General features: G+C 40.7%; 1 long non-coding RNA gene across 1 annotated transcript in view; it reads right to left on the minus strand.

Annotated features, from left to right (window-relative positions):
- The window catches only part of LOC119724843, a 36,711-nt gene that overhangs the window by 15,701 nt on the left and 577 nt on the right, over window positions 1-20,433 (minus strand). The window contains exon 2 of the long non-coding RNA XR_005270679.1: window positions 4,091-4,311. This is a non-coding gene — a long non-coding RNA (uncharacterized LOC119724843). The remainder of the gene's footprint in view (window positions 1-4,090; window positions 4,312-20,433) is intronic.

Here is a 20,433-nt window from a genome sequence, read left to right on the forward strand (position 1 = left end):
GCTCAATAAAATCAGGCAACCGGCCAAAACTCAATGCAATTGTTATGCTAAGTAAACAACAGCTAAATACCAGTCACAAGCAATGTACCCATCACATGGAGTTTTGGCTGGTAACCTGATTTTACTAAGCAATCTTTTTTTTCGTGCTTAAGCAGATTTTCTGCTTAAGCAGCTCTATGAAATTGGGCCCATCCTCAAGAAACTGACCCCAGGTGTACGAATTAGGACGAGATGGACGGACAATGTTGATTAGTTCTTTAATATTCAAGAGGTAAAAAAAAGCTTGGGACACCTGTGAAAGTGTCATAACACCTCTATTTATTACGATAAGGGCGGTGTGATGACTAGAATGATGATGATCCTCACTAGGTGTGGTTCAGCTGGACAGGTGTGTGGAAACAGGGGGCCCAGAATTGGCGGGAAACAATTCTTCCCACACCGTCGATGTCGTCATTTTTCCCGCTGTGTTGTGCTAGCGGCTGCCGTGTTTGTGACCGTCTTTACTATAAATACGCGACGAACGCATGTGTTTTATTACATTAAATAGCGGGTGGGTGTGTGTGCGATCGTCACTTGTGCTTAAGGAATGTTCACGATCACTTGTATTGTCCTGAAATGACGTCATACGCCCCGAACAAGTTTGTTCAGTCTGCCACGACTGAATGATTATGAAATCACACTCGCCATCAAGCAATGGTGTAGGCGCGTTCCTACGACAAATATTTTCACAATCTCGACGTTTCGATTGGATTTTAACGCTAACGTCAAGACTAATATCGATTTTTTTTTGTCCGAGTGGGACACAAGTAGGAAAATGTTACTGAAGGGTTGACTGTTTCGAATAACATGTCTGATGACTGAGAAAATACGGGGAAGTCTGTCAGAATTCCCCCCTTTTAAAACAAGATATCTTTCTTTGCTTTGATAAGTTTCAAACGATGAGTAAATTCAATTAAAAAAGGGAAGCTGGTTGGTCATCTGTAATTTACAAAATTAACGAGTGAGGATAATTAAATGCCATGTCATACAGATGGTCACATGACAATTCAGATTGGACAAGGTCGTATCTAAAATTTAATCTCACAGAAACTGAATTAGCCAAAATTGCATGCAAATGAGCTATGAACATATATAATTGGCATAAATTGCAGGCTTCACATTGATTGCGTTTCAGTTTATTCCTGTTTAATCTCTAAAAGATCATATACGTCACACGATGGTAGTCAATACAACCTAATTTAAGAAATAAATGTTTTAGGACTACGCTGGTTTAGGGTGCGAGACACGGATAACAGCGAAGTGAAGTTTTCTTCCACTATTTTTGTTATTTGCACTTTCCGCTTTTTGCCACCAATCTACTTTAAAGTAGATGTCCTTCTGGATGGCCTGTGCCCTGAGTGTTTCAAATAGTGCGCTGGCACCGGTGAAAAGCACAGCCACTTTACAAGACCGCCCCGGGGCAAATTTTAGTCGATAGAGTTAAACCAACATACCTTAGGTGTCTTCTCTTTGGATTATAGTCCAAGGATAATGGGATCATAATTGACACTATTCGCGTAAGAATTTAACAGCTGACTGTGCATGCTACCTGGAGAGTGTAAAATAGGGTCAAGGTCGGCCTAGATAATTATTTTTACACCGTAATCCCTTGGGAGAATATATACCTTATAATCTTTTGGCAAGAGAGTCGTTTGCTTTGGATCCATCCAGCTAGAATGAGCTTATCTAGTTTTGCGCAAGCCAGTTTTTTTTCATACTGGGCAAAAGAGCAATGAAACTATCACATGTCGATGAAACTTGCAGCTAAATTATAGGGCTATAACAATGTGCGCTGAAAACGCCTCTGAGCTGACGCATGCCACCATCTAAATTGTCATTTATTGAGCTAAATTGAAAACTGCTGGAGAAATTTCTGTTCGCAGATAAACTCTCTGGATAAGCGCCGAAAGATCAAGTATTTCTTTGTCAACACTAGCCACATGTATACTCTTACAAGTGACTGTTATGGCGTAAATTATTCGATTAATTTCACCACATGCGATGAAACTTTTTGACAAACAAGTACCCTTGTTTGTACAAAACACCGCAAGATGTAAACATGATTTTTGTCTATATCTTCAAAGTGTGAATATCTTTTTCCAGCTGTTAATTTCAGAAATGCTCCCCATGCAAACGGTAATTGCGATTTATGGCGCCCGAGGGCATGTTAGTCTTGTGCCGGTTCTGATCCAAACACTGCCATTGACAACATTGCGATAACATAACCCGTGCTATCTACTGAAGATAAGTGATGAACTACCTGCGAGATATTGTACTTGCGTGTACAGGGTCAGTATACTACTACTGCATTCAGTGGCGATGAGGTGTATGTATGAATGAACGTAATTTGATTCGCACCTCTGCTCTCGAGGGATACAAAGGCTACTACAAAGCCACAAAGCCGGCATTGATCCCCTATACCAAAGGTATCCAATGAATGCTGAAAAGTTTCCCCACAAGAAAATCAATAGCTTTCTTTCTTCCTTAGCTCTGTCGTAGGCGTGACAAAAGCAATCCAATCGGTATACAGTTGTTCGCTCTGTTTGATCAGACATCCCTCGCTAAAATTGAAAGAGAAATTCACGGGACTACAGGACTGAATGACTTACTGTGGCCACCAGAAAGGAGGCTTCCCACCCTTTTGTGACTCGGCTTCCGCTGGGGATTGTTGAATCATTTGGGCCGAACATAACCGGCATTATTATTCAACGAAAACATTCCCACTCACGCTGTACAAACCTTGCTGAAAGCGAAGAGGGATCCATTTCTCCGTCCGACGATCAAAACAGATTGGGCGAGACCTCAGGGAATCGAGGTCAAAATTAGGGTTTTTTTTTTTCACTTCGGAAACTTCAAAGCCAGAAATGGGAACTTTCAATTACATTTGTAGAAGATTGAATTAATAGTCAACAAGGGGCAACCAATTCACGCGCTCCCAAAGTGAGCTAAAGGCAAAAATTACCGGAGAACGCTTCATGCATTTTCTTCTCAATTATCAACACAAAATGTTCAACTTCATTCTGATCTCCAGTTCGTATAACTTTACTTGACAAAGTGTGTGTCTAATGTCCACTGAGCAGAAACCTCAACAGGTTAGGTTTTGAACATTCTTCTTTGGATTTCGAGTAGTGTAATTATTGGTAACGTGGGAATGATCTTATCCCGTATGGCTTTCAAAACAAATTCATAAATACCTAATACAGTTTAGGCACTTGCGGTTTAGTGGTGGAGCACATGATTCATGGTCGTGAGGTTGTTACTTCTCTCAACCCAGGTGTTAAATGGGTACCAATGCTGGGAAGGTAACAGACTCGCTGTGGAGGAGGTGTGGCGATCCCCCCACAGCAGCATTTGAGTCTGGCCCAATCGCTAAAGAAAGAGAGATGGGCACTCCGTTCCCTGTTAACACAGGTCCGGCATTTTTTTTTTTTACTTTACTGTATAAAGTTTACCCATTCCTATTGGTCGACAGCCCATCACGTGGCCGGTCTTCAAAGGATGTTAAAGACATGGCTGTCTGGTCTTGAACACTTTTCCAGTGTCACATGAAATTTGGACTCCCATGAAATCCGGTGCCTTTTAACGTTTCATTGATTAAACGTTCACATTCCTGACGTAGGCATGAGCATGTTACCAGTGAATAAGACTATCAAAGTCCGAAATTCACACTACACCAGCCCAGCTGCGTTTTGCGGGACATCGCGCAGTACGCGCGACGCGCACGTCAATCTCCTTATAAGGTAAGGAGTTGTAGAGGAACACTCCATATTATAGTCAAAGGGGTGTTTCATAAATCGTAAAGTAAAATTGTTTAACAAAAATGGTTGGCAAAGTCTAGTTTTTGACTTTTGGACCGAAAAGATTTTTTTTTTAACCGAAAAGGTATTTATGAATGGGAATAAACATGTGCTTGGTCGGTATTATACACTCTGTTTAAGACCGGTTGGAGTCTGGAGTGCTGATAATTACCCATCCAGACTCCGACCGGTCTTAAACAGAGTTTTAATACCTCCCAAACACACATTCATTCCCTTAGTTCTGATGGACCTACCTGGTGTTTCCTGGTACCGTTCGTTTAGGAAATTTAGGAGTTCATCGACGGTGAATCTCTGTGCGGCGCTGCGGCGCTCCATCATGTCTTCTGTCAGCGCGTTTCCTGGTTCCTGGAGCGGGTACCCGGACGCTAGCGCCAGGAGTAAACAAAAGGCGGCCGACAGGACGATCACGTGACAAAGACTATTCATTGTTTCCACCGGTTTATCTCACAATACACTGCAATGGAAGACAAGAAGCAAAAGAAAATGTCAATAATTGGGTAGAGATAGAAAGCTGGGCGTCCTGTCGAGGTTTGGAAGGAATGTTGAAGAAACGTCGCCCCAGGAATCGATTACATTAATTGTTCAAAAGGAACGAAATTTACCAAGATTAGGGTATAGAGGTCAGTTATCTTATTTTGTTTGGGAGTCGTTCGTTTCGAGACTTCCAGCTAAAGTCAAAAGATGAAATCAACAAGAGAAAGAAAGAAAAGTAGATCATAAAGTACAGTGTGTCTCGTTGGGGTCTACCCGATGTTCCCTAATACCTATGTTCCCCCATACCTATATTCCCCAAAGTCCTTTTAGTGTTAGGATTTGGGTTAGGGTAAGAGTTAGGTTAGGGTTGGGGAACATATGAAATGGGGAACATAGGTATTGAGAAACATATGTATTCACCCGTCTCGCTCGTTCTACTAAATGCTCGTAGAAAAAAAGGTATATTTGCATATTATTGTAAGATTGGGTGTAAAGGAACTGCCATTACTGTCATATCAACGTGTACATCGAGTGTCACTTACAGGCGACCCGAGCATCGTCGATATTAAACCGCGGAGCGCTGTATCAAAAATTGTTGAGCCTAAAAGTATCTCTCGTGGGGCACGCTTCCCTGACGAGCTAAATATAACACGACGACCGAGGGCAACCAAAAACAACTGCTCAAGAAACGTCTGCCGCGTTTCGAAAAAGAGTCATCATCGATTTCTGAGAGGTATTTTAGACGCGGGCGTTGAAGGCATTTTGTCAACTGGCCCCTGGGGAATTATAACAGCATCACAGCGGAAAGTTATCGACAGAAGTGCAAGCCTACATGTCACGGAAATACTGTCGACTGTCAATTTACATTTTTTTTTAGGAAAGAGCTATAGATGTTAACCTTGGGTTGTTGTTTTGGATTTCTTTTTTGCGTGCTGTCTATCAGTCAAAATATTGAAAAGTTGGTATATGTGAGACAGATTTAAGAGAAATGTGGAATCAATCGATGCGCAGACGAACGCTCGTTCCCGCTAAATCGTTACGGTTTTGTCAAGAAAATCCTTTTTAGGAACGATTTTTATGGTCGTTTGTTTTAATGGTTGCCGGAAGTTTTAAGGTGGGACATCTTCAGATTAAAGTAGAAAACTGTTCATTTCAAACTTGACGTGAAATCCTTGTCGATGTCTGTTATGGAATGAGATGCGTAGTGTCTCCTTGTAAGAAAAATGTACCACCCTAGGTGAAAACAAGTTTGGAAAGTAAAGATTTTTTTATTCCGTGTTTGGTTAAATTTAGGGTTCCTTTGATTTTTTTGGAGTCAGAAGAAGGGTCATGATTACAAATTTGATCCGAGGGAGTCAGTAAGAGGGAGGCCAAAGGTCAACAAAGGTTGTTGACCAATCAGATCACGACGTTTGGTCAGGTGACCGTAGCTCGGTCGACTCGGTTACCATGAGAAATGCACGCACGGCAAAAGTAATGGGGCGGGGCTTATATATAGCCAAATCCGGTGTCATATGAAATATGGACTCCTACGAAATGTGGTCTCTTTTGCCTTGTATGGATTCAACCCTCACACGTTACCTGTCACTCTCCTCATTTTTTTTTTAACTTTTAGGCATGCGCAATGCAACGACAAGTCTGTATTTCAAAGAGTCCTAATTTAACACTACACCGTGACTGTATGCCGATCTGTTCCGAGTGAGTGGCGAGTGTGTCGCAGCATAGCCACAGGCGAGCGATCGATCTGAAATATTTTCATTCATAACAATTTTGATTTGCTGCTGCGGAGTTTTGAAGTATCAGCAACTTAGCAAAAGCGCCTAAGAAAACTTTAATAAGAGTGGAACGTTCAGCAAAAAAATAACTTATGGTTGTAATCGTGATGGGGGGGGGGGGGTTATTGGCAATGCGGCAGGCCGGCAGCGTGTGGGCGTAGCGCCATTGGAGGACCGTTTTCAGCGGCTTTCGTTTCAACGGACCATCGGTCGTTTTCCCCTATATTTTTCCCAAGACGGCGTGCAGCAAAGTTGCAGGGAAAACGTTTTTCTTGAGATAATTATGTTGAGGGTACTTCGTTCGGATAAAAAATGTTGCTAGTTAAAAAGAATGAAGAATTACTGATCAGTTTGATTAAAAAAATGACCTTTTGATTCAGTTTATTTCCAAACGCAGCCTGCACCGATTTACTGATGTACCCAAAGCAGACGATCGAAAACTGTTATGGCGGGAAGCTATTTACGTTGATACTTCTGCAAAACAAAGTGGGCGGAGGATGACGCCAACAATGACAAGTTACTGACAACGATTGTGATCTGCTGGTAACCAAAGAGTTCACAGCTAAAAACAAATCATGTAGAATTTCGAAGGGAGGGTGAAAGTTACATAGCAGTTATACGTTTCTCTAACTCTGCGGATTTTTTTTTTTTTTAATAAAACTTGCAAATAATTTCAACCAATAGAATATCATGTTGAATAGGATACTCCCATTTTTTTTTATGCATTATAATTGACGTGCATTGGTTGCCTGGCAACGCTTTTTTATTATTGATTCAACCTCGACCGGACGATTCTGTAAGTAAATTTAGCAAAATGCTAAACGAATTACCGCATAGAAAGTCCCGAAGATTTGCACGGAATTTTCAGTTCCTTGGAATATTTCACTCGAGTCTTAAGAAGTGTGGTGTGCATTGTTTGGGGATGTTTACGGACAATCGCAATTTTTTTCAATCACGAAGTGAAAAGATATTTTTGTTTCCCCAACGACTCTTAGTAAAACTCGTCGCCTTGCCTATAAGTTGTTTTATATTCCGCCGCTCTTCGCGCTAAATCAGTTCGTATTGATATTTATGTTCTTACTCTTTGAAAAACCTTGAACAGTTAAGTTGGTTCCACATTATTTTAAGGCTGAAGCTTGTGAAAAGGTGAAAAGCTAACGTTGAAGTTGCGTTAATAGCAATTACTTGTCTGCAGTTTTCCGCATACTTATGTCGGTAATGCAAAAATCTGCAATATGCAGCATGTACTTGGCGATGTTGAAAATTAGATCCGACGTTAAAATGTGCAGTTTCCAAATCAAATAACGTTATTATTTGAAGATGTTCCGATGACAAATCAATATCCAGTGGTAGCGTTTGCCAAAAAAAAAAGTCGCTCTTAATTTCCAAAATTTTTCGTCGAGAACTGAGTCAGACCTTGACAACATATAAAATTGAAATTTAATAAATCTGCGCTAGTAATTTCATTTTCTTGCCAACTTCCTCTGAGGGCATTGTGATTGGAGAGGTCGGTAGATCGGCCCTATAACTAGCATTGTAAGTAACTGGGTCCCAATTACTGCTTTGAGCCTCTGCTGGCCCCTGAAATTGGCTACGAAAATTTACAGCCAAAAAAACCTAGCAAACATAACAAAACAAATTACTACAAACTAAAGAATTAAAAAGTATAGCTCCTTCCCGCTTTTGTTTCCCTAAACCGACAATAAAATGTATTGCATTTAATGGGATTGCACGAAAAAGACCTTTTTTTGTTTTTAGCTGTTTTGCTACTTCAGTGTTAACGTAACCCATTTTCAATGAATTGAATTTTTACTTAGTTTAAGTGACCTATTTTAAAAACGTGTACATTGGTGAAGACATTTGCATTTTTTCCCCTGAGAGTTGGGGAACCAATTTCGTGGCCTGGCTACATCATAGATTGATCAGATTTACTGTCGATGTTGATTGAAATTGGAAGTGAGAAAATGAGCACATCGTTTTCGTTTGCTTTCCCCGAAACGATATCACTTGGACAAATAACTTGGGGCTGCCGACTGTGCCAGACGTCTCCAAAATATGCCGTGGACATAATTGGTTGGGTCTGAAAATAATGTCTAGCGCATTGAATTAGACGGAGGCATTTGTGCACCAATGTTAAGCTGTATAATACAGCACTGTGGTCTTAAAGGGGCCATGGAAATATGTTTTTTTTTTTAATGAAACATTTTGTGTGAATGTCCATCATCTGAACTCTATGAAAATAAAAATAAATCCTTTTCGTGGAATGTTTTCATCACCTATACACTTTTTTTTTTAAATGCCCATGTTACTTCCCGACTAGTGAGGGCGCATTGCTCTGACGTCATCTCAGGAACCAAACTCATGCATTTGTGGAATCCCTGTACAATTTCTGAACCGAAAAAATAGATTCTTGAAACACTTGTGCATACATGTCTTCACCGAACGATTTCTGTCAACGACGTAACACCAAAACGTAGAGAACTGTCCAACAGAAACCCGTACAAGCTTTAATTGCAACCGGCAGTTACAATCTAAAAATACGTCCCCAATGTCTTTTGCCTTTGACAGTATCCCAACCTAAGCGTATAACGTTCCTTAATTGTGGCAATGGACGAGATCCACTTTTATGTCTCGAACCAATAATGCTCTAATCTTCGTCACTGAGCACCGAAAACTGTCCTCTGCATGGAAACTGGTAACTGTGCTCCATATACTTTGAAAAGGTTCTCGAAATCAGTCCAAACTATCTCAGCACCAACCAATTCTGCTGATCCAATTAACGTCGTAGGCGTACCGTCAACTCAGCTTCCATAGTCCAAGAGAGTCTTACCAGTCCCGCCTACGCTATACATGGGGGCGATTGTAGGCCACGCCCTCTCCTTAATCCGTCTTGTGCCTCTCGAACTGATGTAACCCAATAAATCACTTTCAGAATTACAAGCGTTTACTCGCATTCTGATACAAGCCGGGAAACATGTTATCTGGATGGCTTCATTGTTCTGGCGTCTGTCGGCTGCTCCCGAGAAGTGGTTGCTACAAGGAATTTGGGGCTTTGCTGAATGTAACTAGAGCTCAGAAAATACAATACGTAACAAGTTCGGGGATACATTATTTAAAGTGACTACGCTCTTAAATAAAAAAGAGACATGTGGATCAATGGAGAGTCGGAGGTATTATGTCGACGTTTCGGTCGGTCTGTTTGGAACGTCATAATCATTCCCCCGTGGATGGTCAAAGCATAGTCGCCAAAACGTTGAGTTAATATCTCTGGATATTCACAGAATAACAATTTTATGTTCATCTTCATATTTTCTCAACAAGCCCAACAGACCAATATGCAACGTATTACAAGGAGTTATAGGCGAGCAGTAGTCAGGAAATTTGGGACTCTCAATACGTATATAAGTTATTGAAAACATACAATACAAGAAAATAGAATAGGCACCTGAAACAACCAGTCCAACAACCCATCAGTACTGCATCAATCAACTGTGCCAAAAGAAACATCTGGCATGATGTCTGATACTAGTCTCGATTTCTACGCATTTCTCTATAATCAGCAACCAGACTAAGACTAAAATAATGACAAAGAATGATGTGGCAGTCTTTTCAACAAGTTGCGCCAGGGTTGTACATGTCCAGTCCAGTCTTTAGCCTCATTTTGAAATCATTTGACTTCCCTCTCATGTGCAAAATATTGAAGAAAATTATCCTTAATAATGAAGTTGAGTCTTCAAACTTGGCTGGTGAAGTACTGAGGACCTTTTCTTTGTCCAATGAAAATGTTGGAGAATTTTGCCGGCTAAAGAGGGAGCAAAATTTGCCAGATTTCGTTTTGCATGTTTTTAAGCACTCAATGTCCCAGTCTTGGCGATCAGGCAACGGGAGTTCATCACAGAGGACACAAATCGGTACTCAGACAGTAGCCAGAGAACCTGGATTGAACCAGGGTGCTACTCAAGATCCTATCTTTAAGTCATTGAAACCAGAACCAGCATCAAAAGACCACTTAGTCTGGATCACCTGTCTTTAATAAAGAGCCTACAGCTCCTTGAGTAGATGATCTTAACGCTGAAATGAATAATCGGACAGCCTCAATAAAGGTTACCAAGTCAAAAAAGTTGTTGGCAAGGTTTCTTGTTTTTGTTGACTACACATTTTGGTGACTTTCATTCAAATTAGCATACTATCACTATTCCTGCGACTAATCTTTTTTTCATCATGCATGGTTAAAGGGCTATATTTAACTTCAATGTGAAGACAAGATTGAAATAAGTTAACTAAGTAGGTGAAATTGCTGTCAAAAGTGGATTTTCGCATCACCGTGTAGAACAAAACCCAAGTCCTTCACTGAAACAGATTGAAAGGAACACTGTAATCACGCTGCATACCTGCGCGACCACTTGTGTATGGCATTTCCGCCAGTCCGGATGTTCTTTATTGATTGATTGATTGATTGAACCACCTGGTCGAATAGTTTCTTTTGTTTGACACCTGCTGTGTGACATTCCACAAAAATGCTTTGGTTCTTAATGATACGCTCAATGCAAGAATTGCCGTGCGCTTCAAGCTTCCAGCCTAGTGGTTACTGCTGAAAGCCTAATAGCTCTGAAAGCTTCTTCTCCAGGCAGATCGGGAAGACGCAAGGGGAAAGCACATTCCTCCGAATCGAGACAAACTGGGATTCGAACCGACGTCCCTACGGGCAGAAGGTAAAGTGAATATATACCACTGACAGACAGTTGCCCTTTAATTAGCAAAACATCACCGCAGGCTCAGCGATCACACTGTTTCTCGGGGCCACCATTTGTCATTCTCGTTTGGAATGAACATGTCGAGTTAGAAATCTCAACGGGAACGCCTCATCTTTTATTGAGAAGATTTTTTTTTTTGGTATGTTACGGCACTCAGGTTTTGCAATTTATGCCTTGGCATAAGCACCGTTAACGCACGCACTCTCGTGAGAGGCTTGCTTCGGATATACATCAACACACGTTACAACGACATGGCTTGAAGGGGGAAAGAACGGCGTATATAAGTACTTGTTTCGAAGTGTTAGATATACAATTTCGACTTACTTTAGTCGCTGAGATAATAGAAATACACCTGTTAGCCTACACATAGAAGTAATTTGTGTTATTCTTCAATTTTAAGTTTTACTTTATTTATGCCTATAGGCCTACATCTTTTTCATATTATTTTGCTCTAAGGTACGAGTAGCACAAAATACAGGTACAATAAGTTTGCCTTGAAAATGTTGCAATATTAAAAACGGAACTAACAATGTCAATTAAGGATATCGTTTGGAAATTTCCGTATCAAACGACTGGTAAAGACAGTCTGTTTCACGGCTAAAAGCATATTGACTGGTTGACTCGGTTGTTTAGAACCAATCAGTGCTCAAAAGTGTCTCGAGCACGCGTCTAGGCATGAATTTATTACGACCTCTCGTACCGTTTGTCTCAATCAGGAGATCTTTGTTTGCGCCTCTTGGGATAGCCTTGATTCCAGCCTTAATGTTTTGAAATGCCAGCAGCTAAAAAGAAGGTCAAAAGGACTGGAATTTACAATTTCTCTCCCAGACCCTAATTGAGGCTTGGAGTCGAAGACTTAAGACCCGAATCGGGAATACATCTTTAAGACCCGAGACTTGCTTGACGCCTGACACAAAAGTTTGGACATGTAAGACTCGAATAAAGTCTATTTGTTTTCCTCTAACTTTTCACACATGCAGCAAGGCACATGCATGACGCACTATGTCCGTGCGTCAGGAGGTGTCACGTGACTGCGGGTCAATATAAGGAATCGAAAAGGGGTCACAAGACGAATGGCCGGAAATATAAACACCGACTTGTCTACTCGGAATGATGTCACGATGTTGCATCGCGGCAATCGTTCATCGCTAATCGCCCACTGAACGGTAAAGGTATATTACCTTGCAAACTGCGCCGCAAATTGACAGATCGCGCTCATTAAGAGAACGTTTGATGGTTGCGTGGTCCCTCAGGAAATTAAAGAGCATCACGTGGCCTTTGTGTTGGGTCTTTAATAGTCGAGGCAATGTATAGTCATAAGGCATCGAAGACAAGTTGATGCATTCATAATTGCCCCATTTTGGAAAGTGCATATAACCGATAGTTTGATACGATGTCTTCTCAACAGGCAGTCAAGGAGAGCAATTGGTAAAGGCGGTGACTGCACTCTGAACATGATGCGAATGTTATAATGTTAGACATGTGATATCCTGTACAGCCTATTGATGACTCGGACGAAGAACAATTAAGATAACAGGTTGTCAAAGGCAAGCAAAGGGATAGTTTAAAACAGCTGCTCTGGGCACGACAAGCCAGTTCTAAGGCGTGTATTGACGTTTGCTGTCGCTTACTATGGAAGTGGTATCTCTCGGCAATTGTACAAATTCCACGGTTGCCACTTATTTCATTGTATCACTGTTCCCACGCTGTGCTACTGCTTTGCTGGCCATTTTGGTCGCCATCTGTCCACAGAGGGACTGCACGCTGATAGCATAATTGTGCCCACTGGTCCAAGTTAAATTGCGGCCACTTGTGGCTGTGTCTTAATTATTTTGTGGCCACCTTTTTCTTGACTACGGAGCACCAACGCTCAGTCATGCTGGCCACTGTTCTAAAACGAAAACCTAATCCCTATGGCTATCTTTCTAATAAGGCCACTTTGGTATGGCCTCCAAACTGGCAACCTTTTCGTGATGGTCACCTTACAATGTGGCCACCTTAAAATTGCCGCTGCAATGACATTGAATGTTCATAGCTGCTTTCCTTGTTATGTACTTAACATTGCCACTCATTGATTTTGGCTATACCAAGGCTAAACACCCGATTAGATGTCTCCAATTTATTCAAGGACACGCCTTCTTTAATTGATTTTCGCCCGCTTAATTACATCAGTCATGTCAACTCTTTGTTTAAAAAAAACATGATTATTGCAGAACCATCGACTCCTTGAAAGTGTTCGATTGGTTACAAGAGAGATTGCTGTCCTAGGTAAGCCCACTGTGCAATCGTCTTTCATTTGTGCAATATCTTTAACATTTGGACTTATTTATGATGCTGAAAAGGTTTAAAATAGGACTAAAAACATGATAGGATATCTCTTCATGTGATTTTTTACATTTTTATCATTAAATTCATTTGTACTCTTGTCATATTATGTGCCGCGTCGTTTTTAGGGATTAGGACCCAATGCGCACATGCATTTTATGTACAAATAGGTACAGTGTTAAAATCCCGTAACTGTTGTTAATGCCATTGGAATGGACCAAAAAAGGAGTTGCGTTACATAATTAACATTTTCTCAACAACCCAACTGTGCTGTTTTCATGATTTGTTCAGTATTTTAAAGAAAAAGCTCCCAGCTTTAATCTGATACCCAAACCATAACAATTCACAGATCACGTTTTTGAAAAAAGGCAAATGTTTCAGGGCTGCTTTTTTGGGGGTCATTCCGTACAGACCATTCCGGGTAAGTGACTGTACATTTTAAGGAGTCCCCTCCCCCAATGGTGAAAGCATTCGGCTATAAAAACAACAGCTCAATGGCGGATTATCTGAACAATATCTATATCACAATGCTATCGCCATTCAAGGGGGCCTTCGTAAGTGTTCAGTGACCACACATTGATTATTATTCAGTGATGAATTTCGCACAGGCGCCATTTTGAGTCCCGGGGTGTTTTGCTTGTTTTGTCCCTCCACAAATATATCTGGCGGGAATCCCGCCACGAAGGCCTTGCATAATTCTCCTCCCCAGGGACGTAAATTATGGACACCGATACTTATTAGCAACGACTCCATCGTCTATTTTCACACACTCGGCCGAGTATTTCAACACCTTTTTTTCTATACAGGGTGATTCATTGTTTTTTTTTTCTGTGGCGTTTCGCGCGCGATTTCTAATCAGCCAATTGGGGTCCTCGCAGCGCGTGGCCAACTTGCCAAGAGCAGACGAATTCAGTCGTGCCCGAATTTTGCTGGATTTGGCAGGTGAGTTTCAATTGGGATATCCTTTCTCGTGTCGTTGTCTTTTAAAGGGAAAATACAACATTTGCAAACATCAAAAAATAAAACTACCAAATCATTTTGAAATACCTTGCTGGACTGTTAGTGAATGACAGTGTAAGCATCCTGTAAAATCATGGCACCTGGTATACTGTTATTTTCAAGAAAAGTGGTATTTTTGTATCAATTTCCAACGCTGGTCGGCCAACCAGCGTTGGAAAAAAACTGGCTTTTTTTCAAATACTGGCCCCAATTGACCATCGCACTTGTTTGCAATCGATTACACACCTATGAACGGGTACAAGCCAGCTAGACTGGTTCCCTGACCTTACAATTCCCCAATGTATGTAAACTGCTCTGTTTCTTCTTATATGGAGTCAGGGAACCAGACTACAGGAAAATGATTGTTTTTCTTGGTTTTTATAGCATTTTTGAACCCAAAACCTCAAAAAAGTCAGTGTAACTATATTTGCTATATATTTCCAACCCCCCAATTCCATCCATTTCTAAAAATTACAGCAAAAGCAAATGATGTATATTCCCTTTAAGTTTCGAAATTGCAGAATAAGTTACACAGCTAACAGGTTACAGACATGCACGCAAGAAGGTCATATCTGTAAACGGAATTTTTCTAACTTTATAGACCGTATGCGTGTAGCGGCCATCTTAGAAGGCATCTTTTGTGATTTTCATTCAGTATCAATGAATACATCAGAGGGTTTCCTCGTGCATATCCCAGCAAAACAAATGCATTGCCTACCAAGATGGCTGCCACGCAAAAGGTCCATATAGACCTTTCATTGTAAACCCGTGGTTGGCAGGTTGCCAAACTATGTAAGGCAAACGTTTTCAAAGCAAAGAATACATGTAGTTATTCTTATTACGGGAAAGTGGTCATGTGGCAGACATTCCCATAGACTTGTGCAAATATTTTCCCCCATCTTTAATGTCACCTAAACCCCAATTTTACCTTTATCCTACCCCACTAATTTCGGTATATTAATGTTTTGGACCAAGAGCAATCAATCTAGCCTATTTGCGACGGTAAAATCTTGCCTCTAAATAGGAGCTGTGACATAAGGGTGACATTAAAATGTCTCCCTAACTAATGTCCGTTGTCTCCCTAAAGTATACTTAATGACTACGAAATGTCTCTCATAGGCACAATTAACAGGTATTAATGATTCCAAACTATCTTGGATTGTTCAAAATACAAAATATCCAGCAATCGCTACCAGAGACTTAATTTTAAAAAATGCCTTTTCTTACATAACGGGGGCGTTTAAATGCAATTTTGTGGAAAAAATATCTTGCCAACCACAGCTTAATAATGCACTGGTGGCAGCTCATACAAAATGGCGCTTAATGTTGACAAACAAAAGAAAGGTCTACAATCAGTGCATCTTTATTGTTACTGAATGGCAGTGCCGTGAATGTCAAGTAACAACAATGTATACATTTGGTGCGCAGGCATTGGCTGAACGCCCCACTGAAAATGTGACGTCACCAATTTCCGCCTTAACACCTTATTTAATGAATGGAAGCCGATCCCATTACTCTGTCATGAGTGCACCATTTCAGCGAACTACAGCAGAAAGTGGTCTGCGCGAACATCAACATAATCACGGTCGAGCAAGAAATTGAAGACACTTTTTGGGTTCAGCGCATGCGTACATGCGTTAGCTCAAGATTATGTGTTTTGAAGAGTTTACACAGAAATTCTTTGCTGAGGCTTTGAACAAAGAAAGCCTTTCAAAGGTGGAGACACTTTTGATTACCAATTGCTTTTTTTACGAACATAATTTCACTCCAAATTTTAAAACTTACTTCGCAAAGTTTACCTAAACGTCCATGGCTTCATTTCCTCCCTCAAACGCATTCGAAGATCGAAATTGCATTGTAGATCGAAAATTATCTGTACCCACATATCATAACCAGGAGTTATACCGTGACGTCATATTCAATTTGGTGGCAAATATTTCGAGGAAAAACTACAATAGCAGAGCTTGTTTTCGAGTTACCACATTTTAAAATTGGATTTTATTAAGTGGCGAACGGCGCATTTCAAGCCCCAGCCAGCCCTAATTCGGTAAGACATGGGCAACGACATCACAATGGATATGTGGAGCGATGTAAATTGGATAGACCTGCGGGCGAAATTCGTTCTTTTTTGTGTGACAAATGGAGGGTAGAGGAGCTATAGGCACGAGCGGGTAAGATTTAATTGTCTCATTGCATCCATTATAGTATAGCGCGCCGGCGCTTCACTCGATGATTTATTTATACGCCTTTCCCCATGATAGAATACGAAATAAACCAACCCTTGTAAGCGGTGATCTCTTCCTGCACAACTGCATCCGGAACAGGAAGCAGTTGCTGTAAAATGGTTATACAGAGTTTATAACATGAATCAAAGACGCCATATTGGGTTAATTAGCGATTTGCTCTCGCCCTTTTCTTGCTCGCCAAAAGAGGGCGTTCTTTACCCCATTAAAAAGCGCCACCAACGTCGTGTGTTAACCTAATTACAATGAAACAATGTTGTAAAAATGGTTATACAGAAATGATAACATGGATCAAAGACGCCATATTGGGTTAATTAGCTATTTGCTCTCGCCCTCTTCTTGCTCGCCAGGAGAGGGCGTTCTTTACCCCTCTAAAAAGCGCCATCAACGTCGCGCGGAAGCTAAGTTACTATGAAACAATGTCTGCCCTTTTCAAAATTTAACTGGAAAATAGCTGTGTTTCTGAACCAAATGCAATCAGCAGTTCGAATTCTATTCGAAACAACGGACACTTTTTGGACCTAACACTACAAAATGAATCATAAGTAACCAGAACTACTTTTCGATAAATTTGCCTTTTCACAAAACCTTAATCAAAGGAATTCAATAGGAATATTTCCAATGATAAAACCCCTCACTGCAGTGTTTTGTGAGTAAAAAGAAAAATCATATTTCGCAAGTTGCTCATTCCTATAGCCAAATAAAGTGGTGAGAGCCCCTTTAAGCAGAGTTGAACTGTTGACAGCACATACTGAGTGAATTTTGACCCCTTTTATAAGGTGTACCACAAACTGTGATACTGATCGGTAACCAATTATTAAAAATGGCATGTTAAGATGCCAAACTTAGTGCAGAAAGAGCACATACTGTGCTTCGTAATGTATGTGAAAACTAAAAGTGAAACATTATCCTTTAAATCCATTCGGTAGGATCCGCTCACATGGAGCCAGAACATGAAAACAACAAGCACATGTCTAATGCCACATTTCATGATCTCTTAATTTTGAAGCTTTTTGGTCGAAGCATTCAAGTTCAACAGTCCACGATTGTACATCACTGATTGATCGACTTGACCGCAGACCCGCTCTTCATGTCTCATTCCAACAACAAAAAGGAGAAAAAAGATTGATTTTCCACGACGGTCGAACGGACAACCTTATTGATTCGGGCATAATTTGGCGTATCATATAGCATGTGATGACCTCGTTCGAAGCAAATTGCTTGAAATTTGAACGATTTAATCTCTCTGTAACCGCCCAAGCTTTTGTTCGCGTTGTTTCGAGCACAAGCACTCCTCGGGCAGTTATTAAGACTGTCACATAATGTTTTGAGGCTGGGAGACATATCGTTTTCATGGTTCTCAGTCTGTGGCGGTTGTTTCGTAAGTAGGCTGTAAATTCCTCCACATGATTCTGAACACTGACTACATGTGAATAACAAAAAATAGGAAATCCGTGGGCCACACGAAGGAGCGATTTGTATCTTCAAACAAGTTGTCAAATATTTAAAAGTCAGTCACCCAAAACAGGTCCTAAAAAACCACGATCTTTACAAGACAAGCAAAACTGCATTTCTTGTTTAATAGTACAGTACCACCAGTTTTAAACTATCCCCTAAAACATGAAATGTATAACGGCTGTACGATTAAGCAATTCCATTCTCCAAACATACAACCCGATATTTGAAAGGTAGTCATGAAAAAAAACACAGGACCAAATCAAGCAAAATCCTCACAAGACAAAGAAACATTCACATTTCAAGTTTAAAAGTAGAGTTTACCACTCTTTTAACAAGAAATCCAAGGGCTACACGATGGAGCAGTTTCCATCTTTAGACAATCCGCCAAATAATAATTGACAGGCGGTCACAGAAAACAGGACCTGAAACGAGCAACATTCTCACAAGACACGCAAACATGGGATTTCAAGGTTTCAAAGTACAGCACCACCAATTTCAAACTAACCCCTAAATCTGGAATCGTAGACCTGTTTTGAATGCGAGTTCGAGATTAACAGTACAGTACCGCTGATCGGAAAGCTGTTTGGATTGACGTTGTGTTCCTACCTCCAATCAATCCCGATCTGAACTGCTGTTGCCCTTGCCTTTCGATGAACAACACATTACCAATGCTCGGGTTCACTCGATCCGGCCCAATTAATTTTTCCCCGAATTGTTGTCCTTATCGGACGGCCGGTGGACGTGCCAGTGACGTTACTGACCTTAATATCTGACTGATCCCAAGTCTAATTGCTTCTCGGCTCTGCCTTCATCCGACATGTCACTTCAACCAGACAAACCTCAATAATCAGTATGATTAAAATGGCTCAGGACAAGCGAGATGATGTTTGGACTTTTCACATCTCATTTTGTATTCCGTACACAGACATAATTGTTGAATGAAACCATCACTCCTATAAATAACACGCACACAACGCAGCAAAGATGTCAGTGTGATGAGGCGATCAAACAAAGTCTGTAAATTCATTTGAGATTGACGTTTTCAGAGAAACTGAGTAAGCACCGTCGATGCATCGATATTACTCGATTATTCGATATTGGTGTGATATCGATATCACCGATTTCATTTTTTAATCATATCGAAATGTCGAAAAACTGAGTTATGCTTGAACTGTATGAAGTGCAAGGTCCTGAACAAAAATTCTAAAAATTTCCAATATTCTAAAACAGATGCAAAAATATCGACGAAAAATGTCAAATAAGGTTTTTGATACTTAGTAGCTCTTCTTTACCAAAACAAAAATTTGAATGTGTTTTCCAAATAATTTGTTAAATTCCCATTGAGGCCTTTTTTGACCGCATGCACTGGAAGTGAATGCACTTGCAGATATTGTTCATTTAAATTGCTTTATTCATGTTATGAAGACCGCTTACTTTTACCTGCCTAGTGTATAAGAAAGAGACGATTTAACATGCACCATAAGTGCGCATCTTTCCAGATGCTACGAAGATCTTTTCAGCCTTTGTCAAGACAAGTCTGTTATTGTCGATGATTTAATTATGTCCAATAACACCAGCAGCATGTTTTTAACCAAGTGAATGCAATTTTCCATTCAACTGCTCTGTTGTTGAAAACCACTCCTGCCGAGCAGTCTTCGATCCGAAACAGTCTTCTAATTTCACTCATGATCTAAGTCTTCAAAAGCACAGGCGTTGAAATAATCGTAGACTGAAACAGCCTCGAGCCAAAAGAGCCTTACTGTAAACGAAATTGATTTTTTGTTTTGTCCCTCCGATAGCTGCATGTATATACAGAAAGACCGCGACTACAGCGATCGAGGTGGGATCAAGGGGCGATGTTCGCCCGTCTTTTGGAGCACAGCTCCGGTAGGTACCTCTCGGCTTTGCCGCGGTCGAATTCAATTAATAAATCGGTCTTTTCATCTTTGTCCCCACCGGTTGCTGGAAATAGTTACTATTTACAATCTTGGCTATCAAGAAGGCACCTTTGCACCGTCTCCTTTGGGAAAAATGAGGACAACATGCCCTGCTGTCTGGCAGATGTCTATTTGAAGTCTGAATGAAACTGAGCCTAAAATTAGGTCTTATTGCCTCGCAGTCGGCCCTTGAGATCACACGAGTAGTTGTCTGGGATGAGTGGCCCTCCTCTCGTGATATGAGTTCAAAAGTCTGATTTTAGACTAAGCCGGAAGCACTTGATTACGTGCGGTTTGTGTCTTCCGATTAGGTATCAATTCTCGATTGTTACCAACCCCATATGACTCATGTCATAATGTGTCACAATATGGATTACATTATTACATTTAAGCCGCCACCCGACTCCCAGAATACAATCTCAGCAAGTGATGGGTCTGGATACATGAAACGGCACCATTTCCACAATACCAAAGTATTCTCATTTTCCTATTTCCAATGTCTTGTTGATCGAAAATGAACGGCATTACAAAGACAGATCAACAGCTTCAAACTTTCAACGGAAGAAAGACTTGCACAATCATCTACATTTCTTATAATGACATTTATCTAC

Source organism: Patiria miniata, unplaced genomic scaffold (assembly GCF_015706575.1).
Source record: "Patiria miniata isolate m_02_andy unplaced genomic scaffold, ASM1570657v1 HiC_scaffold_18, whole genome shotgun sequence".
In the NCBI taxonomy this organism is placed as follows: Eukaryota; Metazoa; Echinodermata; class Asteroidea; order Valvatida; family Asterinidae; genus Patiria; species Patiria miniata.